Source organism: Sminthopsis crassicaudata, chromosome 5 (genome assembly GCF_048593235.1).
Source record: "Sminthopsis crassicaudata isolate SCR6 chromosome 5, ASM4859323v1, whole genome shotgun sequence".
In the NCBI taxonomy this organism is placed as follows: Eukaryota; Metazoa; Chordata; class Mammalia; order Dasyuromorphia; family Dasyuridae; genus Sminthopsis; species Sminthopsis crassicaudata.
Genome location: NC_133621.1, coordinates 85,618,525 through 85,634,421, shown reverse-complemented (window position 1 = coordinate 85,634,421; position 15,897 = coordinate 85,618,525). Strand labels below are relative to the sequence as shown.

Below are 15,897 nucleotides of genomic sequence, written 5' to 3'. Positions count from 1 at the left end.
AGAGAGAGTGGAGTTTTATACTTGTAAAACCTCTAGGATCGACTTTGGAGAGATGAAACTCCTCTTTTCTTACCTCGTGGATTTTCCACTTCCACAGGTAGGCTTGATTTCCCAACCCCCTACGAGTACTTATAAAACAGTGTTTATGTTTAGAATGTTTTGGAAAATTGCTGTTTTAATCACTAGAATAAATAGACTGTGTGATCTTTGACGCAGGAGGGAAAGTAATATCAGATTTATTGATTCACACTCCTGAAGTACAAATAAGTATCAGAAACTCAAACTTTGATTTTTAGGCAAAAGAATTCAGGGATATAGCCGAGTGTTCTTTTTTCATTAACTGTATGAGTGGCGGACCTCTGAAAAGGTGGAAGCTCTTTTAAGAACTTCGGGAGCACACTTAACACCATATACCAAGATAAGATCAAAATGGGTCCATGATTTAGGCATAAAGAGGGAGATAATAAATAGATTAGAGGAACAGAGGATAATCTACCTCTCAGACTTGTGGAGGAGGAAGGAATTTATGACCAGAGGAGAACTAGAGATCATTATTGATCACAAAATAGAAGATTTTGATTACATCAAACTAAAAAGTTTCTGTACAAATAATACTAATGCAAACAAGATTAGAAGGGAAGTAACAAATTGGGAAAATATTTTTAAAAACAAAGGTTCTGACAAAGGTCTCATTTCCAAAATATATAGAGAACTGACCATAATTTATAAGAAACCGAACCATTCTCCAATTGATAAATGGTCAAAGGATATGAACAGACAATTCTCAGAGGAAGAAATTGAAACTATATCCACTCACATGAAAGAGTGTTCCAAATCACTACTGATCAGAGAAATGCAAATTAAGACCACTCTGAGATACCACTACACACCTGTCAGATTGGCTAAGATGACAGGAACAAATAATGACAAATGTTGGAGGGGATGTGGGGAAATTGGGACACTAATACATTGCTGGTGGAGTTGTGAAAGAATCCAGCCATTCTGGAGAGCAATCTGGAATTATGCCCAAAAAGTTATCAAACTGTGCATACCCTTTGACCCAGCAGCGCTACTACTGGGATTATATCCCAAAGAAATACTAAAGAAGGGAAAGAGACATATATGTGCCAAAATGTTTGTGGCAGCTCTTTTTGTTGTAGCTAGAAACTGGAAGATGAATGGATGTCCATCAGTTGGAGAATGGTTGGGTAAATTGTGGTATATGAAGGTTATGGAATATTATTGCTCAGTAAGAAATGACCAGCAGGAGGAATATAGAGAGGCCTGGAGAGACTTAAATCAACTGATGCTGAGTGATTTCGAGCAGAACCAGAAGATCACTGTACACTTCAACAACAATACTGTATGGGGATGTATTCTGATGGAAGTGGAAATCTTCAACATAAAGAAGATCCAACTCACTTCCAGTTGATCAATGATGGACAGAGGTAGCTGCACCCAGAGAAGAAACACTGGGAGGGGAATGAAAATTGTTAGCACTAATATCTGTCTGCCCAGGTTGCATGTACCTTCGGATTCTAATGTTTATTGTGCAACAAGAAAATGATATTCGCACACATGTATTGTACCTAGACTATATTGTAACACATGTAAAATGTATGGTATTGCCTGTCGTCGGGGGGAGGGAATAAAGGGAGGGGGGGTAATTTGGAAAAATGAATACAAGGGATAATATTATAATATATATATATATATATAAAAAAAAAAAAAAAAAAAAAAAAAAAAAGAACTTCGGAGGCGAGTGAGAAAGCGCTCAGATAAATATACCCTACATGTCCATTTTCAGAGTGGACCTTCAAATCATTACAATCAGGCTGCTAGAGTCTTATATTTGCAAATTGTGATAACTAAAGAGGAAGCTTTGGCATGGCAGAAGGCTACACAGCTTATCTTTCTTTCACTCTCCTATACTCCCTAGGACAAAACCCTTATGGTTTGAAATTTAATGTTTTAAGACCAATGGACATTATGGCTTCATTCCAATCTGGAGAAGCAGCTAGACATGTGATCAACCATTTTTCCATTGTAGAAATTTCACAAGCATTTAAGACAGGTTATGGATTGGCTTACAAATACTTTGCCTTTAGGTGTTTTTACATTGAATTTGACTTTGCCCATTCCATTGGCATTTCTTATCATCCTACTAGTAAAGTCATTACTGCACAGACTATATCCCCAAGATCTTCTCTTCTAAACAAGAGAAGGGAATTTTGGGATATGCACAAGATGTGGCAATACATATATGTGATTGCTTGCAATTTTTAAATTTTGATTTTACATTTTTAAACATTTTTGATTTTACATCTTTAAAGTATTTTGATTTTACATTACTATTTTGATTTTATATTTTTAAGTTTTTACATTTTTAAATTCTTTGCCTTTTACCTTAGCAATGCACTTCGGGCATACACAGAAAGTGCAGCTAAGTGACAGACTGACTAACTTTTGCCTGACTTTTGTTCATCTTTTTGACAACAACTTTGTTTCCACTGTGATGTGGAAAGGCCTGGATGGCATTTGGAAAGGCCAAGTTGGGCTCCGGGTACATTCTTTCCTAGGTGACGATCCAGCAGCAGAGTTCATCCCCACCAGAGACATTTGTGACCTGGGGATCCAAGAGAAGGACCAGACAACAGCCCAGAAGGACCAGCCAGATGTCAGCAGCCCTCCAGACGCTGATGGCAGCAATGTCCCTTCTGACCGTGACACCAGAGACACCAGACACAGTTCCAGTGTTGCAGCTGAAATGGACTCTTTCGGGTGATATGTAATGTAAAGACTGTGAATGGACTTGCTCTTCCCATGGCTACTTGCCATATGGTGGCCTGGGGAGAGGCTTTGCCCTATGCTTTCTATTGAAGGACTATGCTTTTAAATTAGTGGGTGAAAAACCAACACACCCACCTGCCGTTGTTATTGAGACAATGTTACTGGACATGACTTTGCTTATGTGCACCTGTGAAACTAGAATTGCTCTAGGATTGTGAAAAGTGCAATAGAGAATTGTGAGAAACTAGAATTGTTCTAGGATTGTGAAAAGTGCAATAGAGAATTGTGATAAGCTAGAATTGGTCTAGGATTGTGAAAAGTGCAATAGAGAATTGTGAGAAACTAGAATTGTTCTAGGATTGTGAAAAGTGCAATAGAGAATTGTGATAAGCTAGAATTGGTCTAGGATTGTGATAAATGTAACTAGAATTGTGACAACCTACCTCACTGATATTTAATTGTTAACTAGAATCGTGATGTTTTACCTTATTGACTTCCCACCTCAGTGTTGACATCCAATCTCATTGGCATCCAAGCTCTTTGGCTTATTACCTCGAGTATGACTTTGATGAATGGGTTGAACACTTGGCCACTGTTGAGCCTGGTTCTCATTGTCATACTTCTGTTTACTGATCTGCTGCTTTGTGCCTCCTTGGGCATAACACTCTGTCATCTCATGGATCAAGTGAATTATAGCTGGTGCTAAAAGTTTAGCTTGATGAGATGTGCGGTTCCCGCAAAACAAGAGATGGGAATTGTAAGGGTCCTTTAAATGGGCGGACACAGTGCAACGGGAGATTTGAGTCCCCCAGGAAGTAATCTCTGTGGATATTAGGACTGCCTTGTAGGTGGGATCTTGGCCACATTGAGATAGCTTCGTAATGGTGACTCTCTCGCTGGTTGGCTGTGTGTGTGACCTCACAGGCCCTTTATAAGCCCACTGCAGGCAGCAGTCGTTCTCTTTAACCTGGATCACCCTGGGTGGCCAAGCTGAGATGGATAGCCCAGAGAGGTAAGGAGTTTGGTAGAGAACATGTGGGTCTTCTGACCAGGTGTTCACTCAAGAACCAACAAGTCAGGGCATCAGTCAGGGCATTATGTGAGTAGGTATAATAAAGGCTTTTAAGATTACACATGGCTGTTCTTGAGTGCGCTACCAGTTATTAAACTATAGATTCAAGAGATTGTGGCCAGAGACCTTTGAAGGCCTTAGAGGAGGCGAGCCAGGTAGAGTTGACACTGCAAAGATCAGTGGTCAAAGGTACTCTGTTGGGCCTAGGGCAGACTAGTAATTGTAACTGCCAGGTGGGAATGTTACATTACACCTTTAGTCTTCTGAAAGGAGTTTACACCTTTAAAGGAATTTAAACCTTTGGAATAGCCACAAGCCCATTCTCTGGGAAGATAAAAGAGGAGGGCAGTCTGGTAGGAGTCAGTTATGAATTGGGTCAAGGAGAAGAGGTCCCGTAGATTCGCAAGTCCAGCAATCCCACACTTTTGGAGGGGAAGAAAAGGGTTGGAGATTCTACCTTTGTTCTGGCTGGAGGCTCCAGAAGCCTCCCAAGAAACCTGCTCACAGAGGAAAAGATTATATAGAAAAGAAACCTCCTCCCAGAGAAGGATTACAACTGAGAGAGGACAGGACATAACAATTTGGCGCCCAACATGGGGCAAGGACTTATTCTGAGCCCTTCAGAGGAGCTAGCCTGGACTTTACAACTGATCATTGGGCTTTCAGGAGCTGGGAGCAAACAAGGAATTGGGGAGCTAGGAAGGCACAGGTGGATTCAGCCAATAAGAAAGAATCTTGTGATTTTGAGAAAACCACAAGGTTAAAATAATAGCCAATCTAACTCAAACTGGTTTGGGGTCAATGACCTGACTCAAGCAAATCACAACCGTGTGCTTAATAGGCTAATTAAATATTAAACCACATATCCCAGAGGAGTTGTCCGCCATTTTTGAACATGGGATATATGATGAGAGAGCAAGGACCATGCTTATACATATTTAGAGAGAGGATATGGTTATATATATTATATATATTTAGGACATGCTTTCATATATATACATATATATATATATGTATATATATGTGCCAATCAGAGAGATTGGCACATAATAAGCACTTAATAAATGCTGACTTGAATTTTTTTGGACTTTTCATTCATTAATTCATGAATCAAATGCCAACTCTGCTGTAGATGGGGCTGAAAAGAAAATAACCCAGGACCCAGAAGGGAAGGGACCAATCTGGTCTCTGAAGGGAGGAACTGTGCCCACACTAACAGGTATAAAGCTTCCCTCTCTGTGCTCAGAGCTTCCTCAGCCCACTTCTGACCAAAAACGTTAAGACTATTCCTTAAGATTCTTCTTTCATAAATTTTCCTTGATATCTGATTTTCAGCATTAAATGTGTTTCTAAAATACACTTGTGATAGGGAGTAGGAAGAGAGATTAGGCTCAAGAATGAAGTCAAGAGCTTTTGATCTGGTAGAAAAGTCTACAACATACACCTTCCTTTCCCCACTTTTACATTGGTGAGTATTTTCAGAGAAGGCCTTCCCTGCCTTTAACCCATAATAATTCTAATGTGGGGAATCTCAAGGATAATGGAAGAATGGCAAAGGGAAGATACCTTTGGAGAGGCACTCCTGGAGTTTTCTTTATTTTCTTTCCTTTCCTTTTATTTTTTTACCTCCACCAGGGAAGGATAATTAAGTTGGACAGACAGCAGCTGCTATCAATAAGGGTCTCAGTCTCTTTCCTATTCTAAGACCCTACTGTTATGGCAGTGGATAAAATCAGTCAGAGCCTCAGTGTCAAAGTTTCTACTCCTAAACTACCCTATGTGCTGGGACTATCCAATTGATTGTTTTGAAAGAAAGGAGCTCAAGAGATGAGGATGAGATCTTTTTGTGGCAATGCATTATAACTCCAGAAAATTTGGTTCCCTGTTGGATTTCCCCTATGCTTGTGTGTCTTGCTGTGTGCTCTAAAAAAAGTATCGTGCATTAAATTATGGCACTTAAGGCTTGGGCTGTCTCATAAGGTCACCAGCAACTAAACAACATAGTTTGGGCCACAGTAAAATGAGAAAGTTGGACTGATTTTATCCACTGCCATAACAGTAGGGTCTTAGAATAGGAAAGAGAGGCTTTCAGGTGCAAGTCAGATGGAAAAAGGTCAATGGTCTTTAGAGGTCAATGGTAAAGCAGATGGCAATTTCCCTTCTTTTGTGTCATTTCCACTAATAAATCATATCAGTTTCTGATACTGAACCTTTGCCAGCACAACAAGTTCTTGGCTGCAATACCTTTCTTTTTTTCAGTAAATTTATTGTAAATTCATTTTAATATTTAAAAATAACTCAGTGGTTTTGCCCTCATCAAATACAACATTAGCAACTCCTCTCACACACCCCAGGTTTAATTCCTGAACTCTCAAAGTTGGGGTCACCCAAGAAGCAATTCTCACAACTGGCATACTCAGGGTTAAGTGGGCAAGCCCACATCTGATTCTACTGGAAATTTCTCAGGGTTCTGGCTCCTATTTTCTCTTACTTTGGGAAAACCCTCTCAGGTTCTCTCCTCTTAGACTGCATGTAAGTACATGCAATTTTCCTTTGCTTCTTTCCAGACATCTTACTTCCTCTCCCTAAGTATGTGTTTCCTGGGAGAAGAGTCTTCCAGAACTCCAGATGGTTGATGGGGGAGTCCCTGCCCAATTTGATGAGGTTGATGAGAATGAGATTATGGCATATAAACCATTGTATGGAAGACTCTAAGGTGTCCTTCCAAATGGACAATTTGAGAATACCCACTGGTACCTTTTGACTAGATGCAGGACTGGGTTAGGTTACCAGGGATTAGCAATACACCTGAGATGATTGACCAGGACTCGGAAGGATTCCTGAGGAGTTGTCCCTCTGTGCTCTATAAAAGTGAGGTAGCAGACCAGCTCAATCTCTTTTAGACCTTCCTCATTCATGAGATAGAGCAACATGCAGCATTGCAATTCTGGGAAAGAAATATCCATTCTCATGCATGGTCTTTTTCTAGACCCTCAACTGGAAATGTATGTCTGAAAAGAAAAAAATCAAATCCAAAAAATCAACTTCACATATTCAAGATTTCGGTAAAGCTTGGCGAGGCAGAAATTCTTCTGAAAAGCATCTACATAGAGATTTTTTTAATGGACTGAAAGCTCAGTTATGAATCAGCAGTGTGATTTGGCAAGAAAAAAACTAATATGATTTTGGGGGCTGAATTATTGGGGGTATGCATAACTTTCAGAATTAGTGAGGTGAGAGAGATACACAGTATTCTAGCCTCATCTTCCCTCATCTGGCCACATGGCTTAAGAATAACACTGAAAAGCTGGCCACTATCTACAGAAAGCTAACAAGGATGCTAGAATCTTAAGATCTTATCATATGAGAACAGTTTAACCTGAAGAAGAAGAAAATACAAAGCATATAATAACCAAATGGAAGTATTTGAAAAGCTGTCATGTGGAAAGACTGGATGTTTTCTTCCTGGCCCCAAAAGACAGAATCAGAAATAATCAATGCAAGTTTCAAAGAGTCAAATTTAAGCTTGATAAAAGGAAGAACTTTCTAATGATTTGATCTGTTCAAAAGTAAAATGGATTTATTATTATAGTTTTAGATGCATGTTTACATAGGGGTAAATGCATATGTGTGTGTGTGTGTGTGTGTGTGTGTGTGTGTGTGTGTGTGTATCTGAGTAAATGTATGTATGCATGTAGGTCTCTGTATCTATATATCTATGTGGATGGGTCTGTGGATGGGTATGAGTGTGTGTGTATATATGTATACATCAATTTATCTGTGTTTATCTGTAGCCTGCTTGGGGGAGAGGGAAGGGATGAAAGAAGAAAAAATAAAGTAAAAAGTGTTCAGTAGAGCCTTACAAGGAATTAAAGAGGGACACTCATAAACATAATTTCTACTATTATTATATGTGCTTTCTTGAAATGGAAATTTATTGTGACATATTTTGACTCTTCACTGATGTTTTGCTGGATACATGACAATGTTTTGATTTGGTTTTTTATTTTCCTTTTTTTGTTTTTCTTTTTTCTATTCTTTTTCCCCCTTATTTTGTACTTTGTTCAACATTAGATTTGAAAATAGATCTCAGCTCTCTCCCCTACTAGCTATGTGACTTCAGGCCTCTCATCTACTTGGTATGTGACTTCAGGTGTAACCTTCTTAAGTTCAAGTTCCTCCTCTCTAAAATAAAGGGGTTGAACTGGATGACCTCTGAGGTCACTTATAAATCTAAGTGCACAGGAGATTATAAATTACATGCAATAGCCCTTGAGATGGAAAGTAGCCAATCAAAAAAAATTAGTGGTTGTAAGGGCATGCTAGTCAATATTTAATAACTAGCTCTCCCAAGAAAAATAATGTACTCTTGACATCTTTAATTTGCATGAACATTTTCTCCATCACTTTCTTGAATCTCAACAATCAATAAAATAATAATTCAAGCCCTGATTTGTGAGCAATTATTTATTTCTGGAGTATAAATGTTTACACTGAAAATTTTTTTTATTAATTTTTATAATTATAACATTTTCTTTGACAGTACATATGCATAGGTAGTTTTTTTTTTTGTTTGTTTTTTGTTTTACCACATTATCCCTTGTACTCCCTTCTGTTCCGAATTTTTCCCCTCCTTCCCTCCACCCCCTCCCCTAGATGGCAGGCATTCCCATACATATTAAATATCTTATAGTATATGCTTGGTACAATACATATGTGCAGAACTGAATTTTATTGTTGTTGTTGCAAAGGAAGGATTGTATTCGAAAGGTAAAAATAATCTGGGAAGAGAAACAAAACAAAACAAAACAAAACAAAAAAAAAAAAACCAATGCTCTCAGTTGACACTCATTTCCCAGTGTTCCTTTTCTGGGTGTAGCTGATTCTGTCTGTCATTGATCAGTTGGAATTGGATTAGCTCTTCTCTATGTTGAAGATTTCCACTTCCATCAGAATACATCCTCATACAGTATCATTGTTGAAGTGTACAGTGATCTTCTGGTTCTGCTCATTTCACTCAGCATCAGTTGATGTAAGTCTCTCCAAGCCTCTCTGTAATCATCCTGCTGGTCATTTCTTACAGAGCAATAATATTCTATAACATTCATATACCATAATTTACCCAACCATTCTCCAATTGATGGACATCCGTTCATTTTCCAGTTTCTAGCCACTACGAAAAGAGCTGCCACAAACATTTTGGCACATACAGGTCCCTTTCCCCTCTTTAGTATTTCCTTGGGATATAAGCCCATACACTGAAAATTTAACAATGGAACCTCTAGAGCTGGGCAGGTAGGTTGCACAGTGGGCTTGGAATCAGGAAGACTCATCTTCCTAAATTCAAATCCAGCTCTACTAGCTCTGTGACTCAAGACAACTCACTTAACCTGTTTGCCTCAGTTTCTCATTTGTAAAGTGAATTAGAGAAGGAAATGGCAAATCACTCTGGTATCTCTGCCAAGAAAACCCCAAATGGGGTCTCGGAAAATCAGATACAATTAATTGATTAAAGTCCTCAATTTCTTAAACGGTGGTTCGAGAGAGACCTCAAGATTTATTACCAGCAAATATTTTCTTTGTTTGCCTATTTTATAAACCGATACACTCAGGATCACGTAAAAATTTCTCTGGGGGAAAAAAGGGTTTTGAGTGGAAAAAAGCCCTAGACTAAACAAAAACAGCTCTTTGTAGACTGCCCAAATAATAGGTCAAAGGAATCAAGAAAATAACTCCATGCCCTTGCTGCTGTGAGCCACTTCCTCCCAAGTCTGCTGTTAATAAGCCAACTCATATATTCCTTCCCAGAGATGCTAAGGGAGTGAATGAGTTAGAAGGAAGCAGAGTGTCAATGGTCTTATGATAAACGTGGTCAGCACCACAGTCAAGGATGACAAACGGAGACCTGTTGTTGACTCAACGCTAAGAGCGCCAGAGAGCCAAGCAGCACATAGCTGACCTGGGAGGTGCTCCCTCCCCAGCTCTCAGGTTTAAGGAGGCGTCCTGATTTGGCCTGTTCATAGAGTGAGAGTAACCTGGGTGATGTCCTCAGTTTTGAGCAAGCAGCTGTCTTATCCCAGCTTCCTAAGGAAGAAAACGGGGAGAGGAGGGTGGTGTACTTGTGTCTTCTCTAAATGACTGCTGTGTCTTGTGTTCCACCTTGGGATTGTCCCCGAGCGTCAAAGCTTCAGTAGTAAGGGATGAGCCCACCGAGAAATCTTTCAAAGAAAGCTTCCTCTGGGCTTCTGGTGGGACTACATGTCAGCGTATATATCTGTCCTCCCGCAGGTTTTGTTTGCTAGTTCCTTTCTCCATCCTGAAGTTTATGCCCTGGGGTGTGGTGGAAAGAAAACTGGGAATAAAAGAAAATCAACACTGCGTTTGCATTTTGTTTTCTTATTCATTTACTTTTTTTTTTTTGAGCTGATTTCTCTTGTGCAACAAAAGAATTGTATAAAAATGTCCATACATATTGGATCTAACATATATTTTAACATGTTTAACAATATTGGATTGCTTGACATCTGGGGGAGGGGTTGGGGAAGGAGGGGAAAATTTGGGCACCAGGCTATGCAAGTTAGGTAAACAATGTCAAATTGTCCGTCCATATGTTTTGAAAATAAAAAAAGCTTTATAAAAATAAATAAAAATAATTGAAGTTAAAAAAGAAGTGAACACTAAATTTAAAAGTTGTGGGTCTATTAATTAGCTACAAATGCTGGGGATTGTTAGATTTAGATCTTTAGGTTTAGAGATAAGTGGGCTAACCTCTCATGAAACTGAGGTCCAGACAGTTGCGCGCGCGCGTGTGTGTGTGTGTGTGTGTGTGTGTGTGTGTGTGTGTGTGTGTGTGGTCCGACACAAAACAGCAGCCCCGAGACTCGAACCGAATTCCTCTTCCTCCGAATCCAGCGCTGGAGCCGGCGCAGGCTGCCCCACCAATTCCCCAACCCAGGGTCAGACCGGGCCGGCGGCTCTGCGGCTAAGCTGTGGTCAGTGACCTCCTGAGCTCATTCGGCCTGAGGTTCCTGGCTGAGGGCCGGGCGTTCACAGCGCGGTCTTGCCCCAGGATTTGAGGAGAAAGAGAACGTTCCCCCTCTTCCTCCAGGTAGAATGGTGAATTTCCCCAGAATGTTTTCCAGGACCCCCCAAACTGCCCCCGTGACCTTCATGGGAGTGGGCACAAGAAGGGCTAGCCGACCGCGTCAGCAAAGGCGCCTCGTTCCATGTTGCTGCCACACTCTCACCTTGTGGAAGAAACGAAACAAGGCGGGGGCTCCTCGGCCACAGGCTCGCCTACAGTGCCGCCTCCTTGAAGTTAGGCCCGGACGCTTAGGCGGCGGGAAGGAAGGTGCTTGGTGGTAACTGCCCCTTTGTTACGCAGCCCGGTGTCCCGTCGGATTGTACGGTGTCGGCTCCCCCTGCTGGCTTTTCTAACGTTTGTGCATCTTCTCGTTCCCTTTTCTCCTTTTTCTCTCGCCTTTCACTCTCTCAATTTGCTCTTTCCCCCCCTTTCCTTCCTCCTCATTCTTATCTCTTCCTTTCCTTTCCTCTCTCTCCTCTCTGTATCTTTCTCCCCTCATTCCTTTCTTACTTTTCTTTTTCTCTTCTTCTTTTCCTTTCTTTCTCACCTTCCATTTTTCTTTTTCTCTTCTTATTTATCTTTCTTCTATCTTCTTTCTCCTCTTCCTTTCCTCTCTCTCCTCTCTGTATTTTTCTCCCCTCATTTCTTTCTTACTTTTCTTTTTCTCTTCTTCTTTTCCTTTCTTTCTCACCTTCCATTTTTCTTTTTCTCTTCTTATTTATCTTTCTTCTATCTTCTTTCTCCTCTTCCTTTTCTCTCTCTCCTCTCTGTATTTTTCTCCCCTCATTTCTTTCTTACTTTCCTTTTCTTTTTCTCCTCTTCTTTTCCTTTCTTTCTCACCTTCCATTTTTCTTTTTCTCTTCTTATTTATCTTTCTTCTATCTTCTTTCTCCTCTTCTTTTCCTCTCTCTCCTCTCTGTATTTTTCTCCCCTCATTTCTTTCTTACTTTCCTTTTCTTTTTCTCTTCTTCTTTTCCTTTCTTTCTCACCTTCCATTTTTCTTTTTCTCTTCTTATTTATCTTTCTTCTATCTTCTTTCTCCTCTTCCTTTTCTCTCTCTCCTCTCTGTATTTTTCTCCCCTCATTTCTTTCTTACTTTCCTTTTCTTTTTCTCTTCTTCTTTTCCTTTCTTTCTCACCTTCCATTTTTCTTTTTCTCTTCTTATTTATCTTTCTTCTATCTTCTTTCTCCTCTTCCTTTTCTCTCTCTCCTCTCTGTATTTTTCTCCCCTCATTTCTTTCTTACTTTCCTTTTCTTTTTCTCCTCTTCTTTTCCTTTCTTTCTCACCTTCCATTTTTCTTTTTCTCTTCTTATTTATCTTTCTTCTATCTTCTTTCTCCTCTTCTTTTCCTCTCTCTCCTCTCTGTATTTTTCTCCCCTCATTTCTTTCTTACTTTCCTTTTTTTCTCCTCTTCTTTTCCTTTCTTTCTCACCTTTCCTTTTTCTTTTTCTCTTCTTATTTATCTTTCTTCTATCTTCTTTCTCCTCTTCTTTTCCTCTCTCTCCTCTCTGTATTTTTCTCCCCTCATTTCTTTCTTACTTTCCTTTTTTTTTTCCTCTTCTTCTTTTCCTTTCTTTCTCACCTTTCCTTTTTCTCTTCTTATTGCTTTACCTTTCCTTTATCTTCTTTCTTATCTTCCTTTCCTTCGGCTCTCTTTCCTTCCCTCTTTCCTTTTTTTCCTACCTCCAATTAAAGACTTAAGGCAATTCCTTGATGATGAATCTTTACATTATAGCCCCCCACCTCTACCCTCCCAAGCTCACCCAAATTGAAGTGGGATTTCTTGTGGTGCAACAAAACAGATTAATGTTCTCTTTTTCCCCAAAGAAACTTTGCTTTAATATATGAGAAAATTACAGTCAGTGAATTCCTCATCAAGGCAGCGAGTATCTGGGATTCAAATTTGTTTTCTGTGCCCCAAAAACTAGAAGTTTTGAAAATTAAACGATCTAAGTTTGTCACCAGAAGGTCAAGTTAATTATGCAATAGAGATTGCCATATTAGCGTGGATGGATTCTTTCCCAGGCCACCTTCGAATCTGTTGATTAAAAAAAAAAAAATCAAACCAGAAAAACTCACACTCGTGTTAGATACCAACAGATATTCCAGACTGTGGAGTTTCCAGGGAGGTCTGAATTCTCAGAAAGAGAATTGCTGACACTTCCCACATCCAAATATGCCCCCAATTAAAAGAGTTGCTCCACAGGGAAAGAAAATTCCTGGCTCGAAAAACCTGACTTTAGAGGCTGGACTGTCAGGAATTCAATGAAATGGCATCCTTGGTGGGCATGAGATTGCTGCAAGGTTGTGTGTGTGTGTGTGTTTGTGTGTGCACATGTGGCTATCCAAGCAGTCACGTGTGATGCAAAGTAGAGCCCAGACCCTAGCAGACACAACTGCCTTCAGGTGTCTCCCAGCTGCCAAATCCACTGTGAGTCTGAAGGAGCCGGCTGTTGACCTGGTGAAGAAAGCAGAGCCTTCAGTTAATTCCCAGATGCTCCTGCCTGCTGTTGAAGCCCAGAAAGGCAAAGAAAATACTTATGCACGATAATTTGAAGCTGGGAAGGTAAGAACCTTTGCCCTTGAGGCCCAGGTAAAAATATAACAGATGCTGCAGCCTCTGCCAAAATGAATTTTTATATAAGCAAAAAATGAAAGCAGGAACATTAATGAAGTAAATGCACTCCCCTTTCCTCCCTCCACCACAACCTTCATGGAAGAAAACATCTGGAAAATAACATTAAGAGAAAAAAAATCTGTTACAAGCTGGGGGAAACTTTCTGCATATAAACTACAGGAATAGATCTCCCTGTAGTTCTTGAAGATGATGAAGACTCGATTTTATGCCTCTTTTAGATTAGGAATTGATATTCCTGGCTTGTCACTCTAATAGCCTTTACCCTCTGTAGGCTCTGGGAGATGCTTAAAGGATCTCTTCAGGAGGGATTAATAAAGGATATTTATAATATGAAATTGCTCAGAATGAGTATAATTGAGCTGGTTAGGAAGGGAAGTTACTCTGGGTACAACTCTAAAAGTTGGATGGGGAAGTTTGAGGATAAAGTGAGGGGTCTAGAATAATGGCAATAGCCCAATTGCCACACCTACTCCCTACACAGCAGGTCTCCAGGTACTACTAGAGTACTACTAACAAGAATAAAAACAAAAACAAAAACAAAAACAAAAACAAAAAAAACCCTGAAGATCTAGTAATCTGCAAGTAATCTGTCTTCTTGCCATGGTGATTTGATGATGATCTATACTCTAAGTGTGGTTGGTATGCCTGCTAAAAGAAAAGAAAAAGGACTTGAAGAACACATCAATATTCTCTAGGGTCTCAGGTAGAATGAAATGTTTCTTTCCAAAATGGAAGATCATAGTAGCAGACTCTCTGTTCTCACTCTCCCAACTATAACTGTCTTTGTTTGGTGAGGACTCCAGAAAGTGGCTAATTTCTCACATAAAGACTTGATAAAAAAGAGAAATTTCCCAACAATTAGAGTTCTCAAGTGAAATGGACTGCCTCAAGAAGCAAAGGGTTTCTTTCACTAGAAGCCTTCCTAAGAAGGATGGTAGACTACTTTGGGACTTTCTGTTCAGGAATGAATTGGACTAGATGGCCAATGAAGTCTCTTTCAATTCTGAAATGCTGAGATTCCAATGTCTATGTCAGGGGTTGAGGACCACAAATTCCTTGAGGTCATTTCAGGGCTTCCATAAACTTGGATGGAGAAAAAAAATTATATCTTGATTTTAATTAACCTCTATTTAAAATTTAGCATTTTCTTCCATTATTTCCAAACATCATTGTGATAAGCATTCCATAGGTATCACCAGATTGCCTAAGGTGTCCATGACACAAAAAATGTTTAAGAGGTTCAGCACTAGAGAACAGGATGCTCTTGTCTAAGAAGAACAAATATCTTGGACTTCTGGAGTGTCCTAGCTAGTGTGAGAAATACTGTCGGGTTTCCACAGAGTGTTGTAAGCTTTGAGGTAGAATGGGATAGTGGGTATCATTGACCAAGAAGTTTTCAGAATGGGAGAGGTTAAAGAAAGTTAAGATTCCATGGAACAATTAAGTTATCAATAGGAGCCTTGAGCAAACAAGGAATTGGAGAAAGAAATTGGAGAAAGGAAGGAGCAGGTGGATTCATCCAATCAGAAAGAGCCTTGTGGTTTGGAAAAAACCACAAATTTAAGATAATAGTTGATCCAGTTGAGGTCAATGACCTGACTTGACCAAATCATTATTGTGTCTGCTCAATAGGCTAATTGACTGTTAAACAACACATCCTGTAGGAGTTTTCCACCATTTTAAAATATGGGCTGTATGATGAGGAAGGAGGGACAAGTTTACACATATTTAGGGAGAAATACATAGTGGATATCTACATATTTAGGGAGAAATACATAGTGTAATCTGGAAGGGAACAGACCAGTCCAGTCTCTGAAGAGAGAGACTGAACCAAACTAACAAGCATAAAACTTCTCCTGCTTTTAGCCAGAAATGTTAAGACCATTCCTTTAGACTCTCCTTTTTTCTCAATATCTAATTTTCAGTGTCAAGAATATATTTCTAACATTGGGTTACAGAGGGATCCTGGGTACATGGGAGACCTGGGACCTTTGGATAATGAGACAGGAAAGCAGAGACAAATTTGGCTTGCCTTGCAAATAGGCAAGAATGTCCCTATTTACATAAGGCAAACAGAATCTAGCAAAAATTCTCTTGCATAATCTCATCTGCAAGAAGACAAGATTCTCCCAAACCAAAGTAGCATCTATTAAAATGTGACCACAGGTGCTCAATTGGTAATGTCTGCTTAATACTTCCCTATGTGAGATGGCAATTCTTTTTCAAGTGATGCTCCAGAATGAGCCAAGTAGCTTCTACAGCCTAGAGATCCCCCTGGCGCCATCTGAAACTTCTTGAGCTGGAAGTTCCCT

At 39.7% G+C, this 15,897-nt stretch overlaps 1 long non-coding RNA gene across 1 annotated transcript in view; it reads right to left on the bottom strand.

The window, feature by feature from the left end:
- The window catches only part of LOC141542748 (uncharacterized), a 31,999-nt gene extending 20,777 nt beyond the window's left edge, over positions 1-11,222 (bottom strand). The window contains exon 1 of the long non-coding RNA XR_012482247.1: positions 11,110-11,222. This is a non-coding gene — a long non-coding RNA (uncharacterized LOC141542748). The remainder of the gene's footprint in view (positions 1-11,109) is intronic.
- Positions 11,223-15,897: the final 4,675 nt, after the last annotated feature.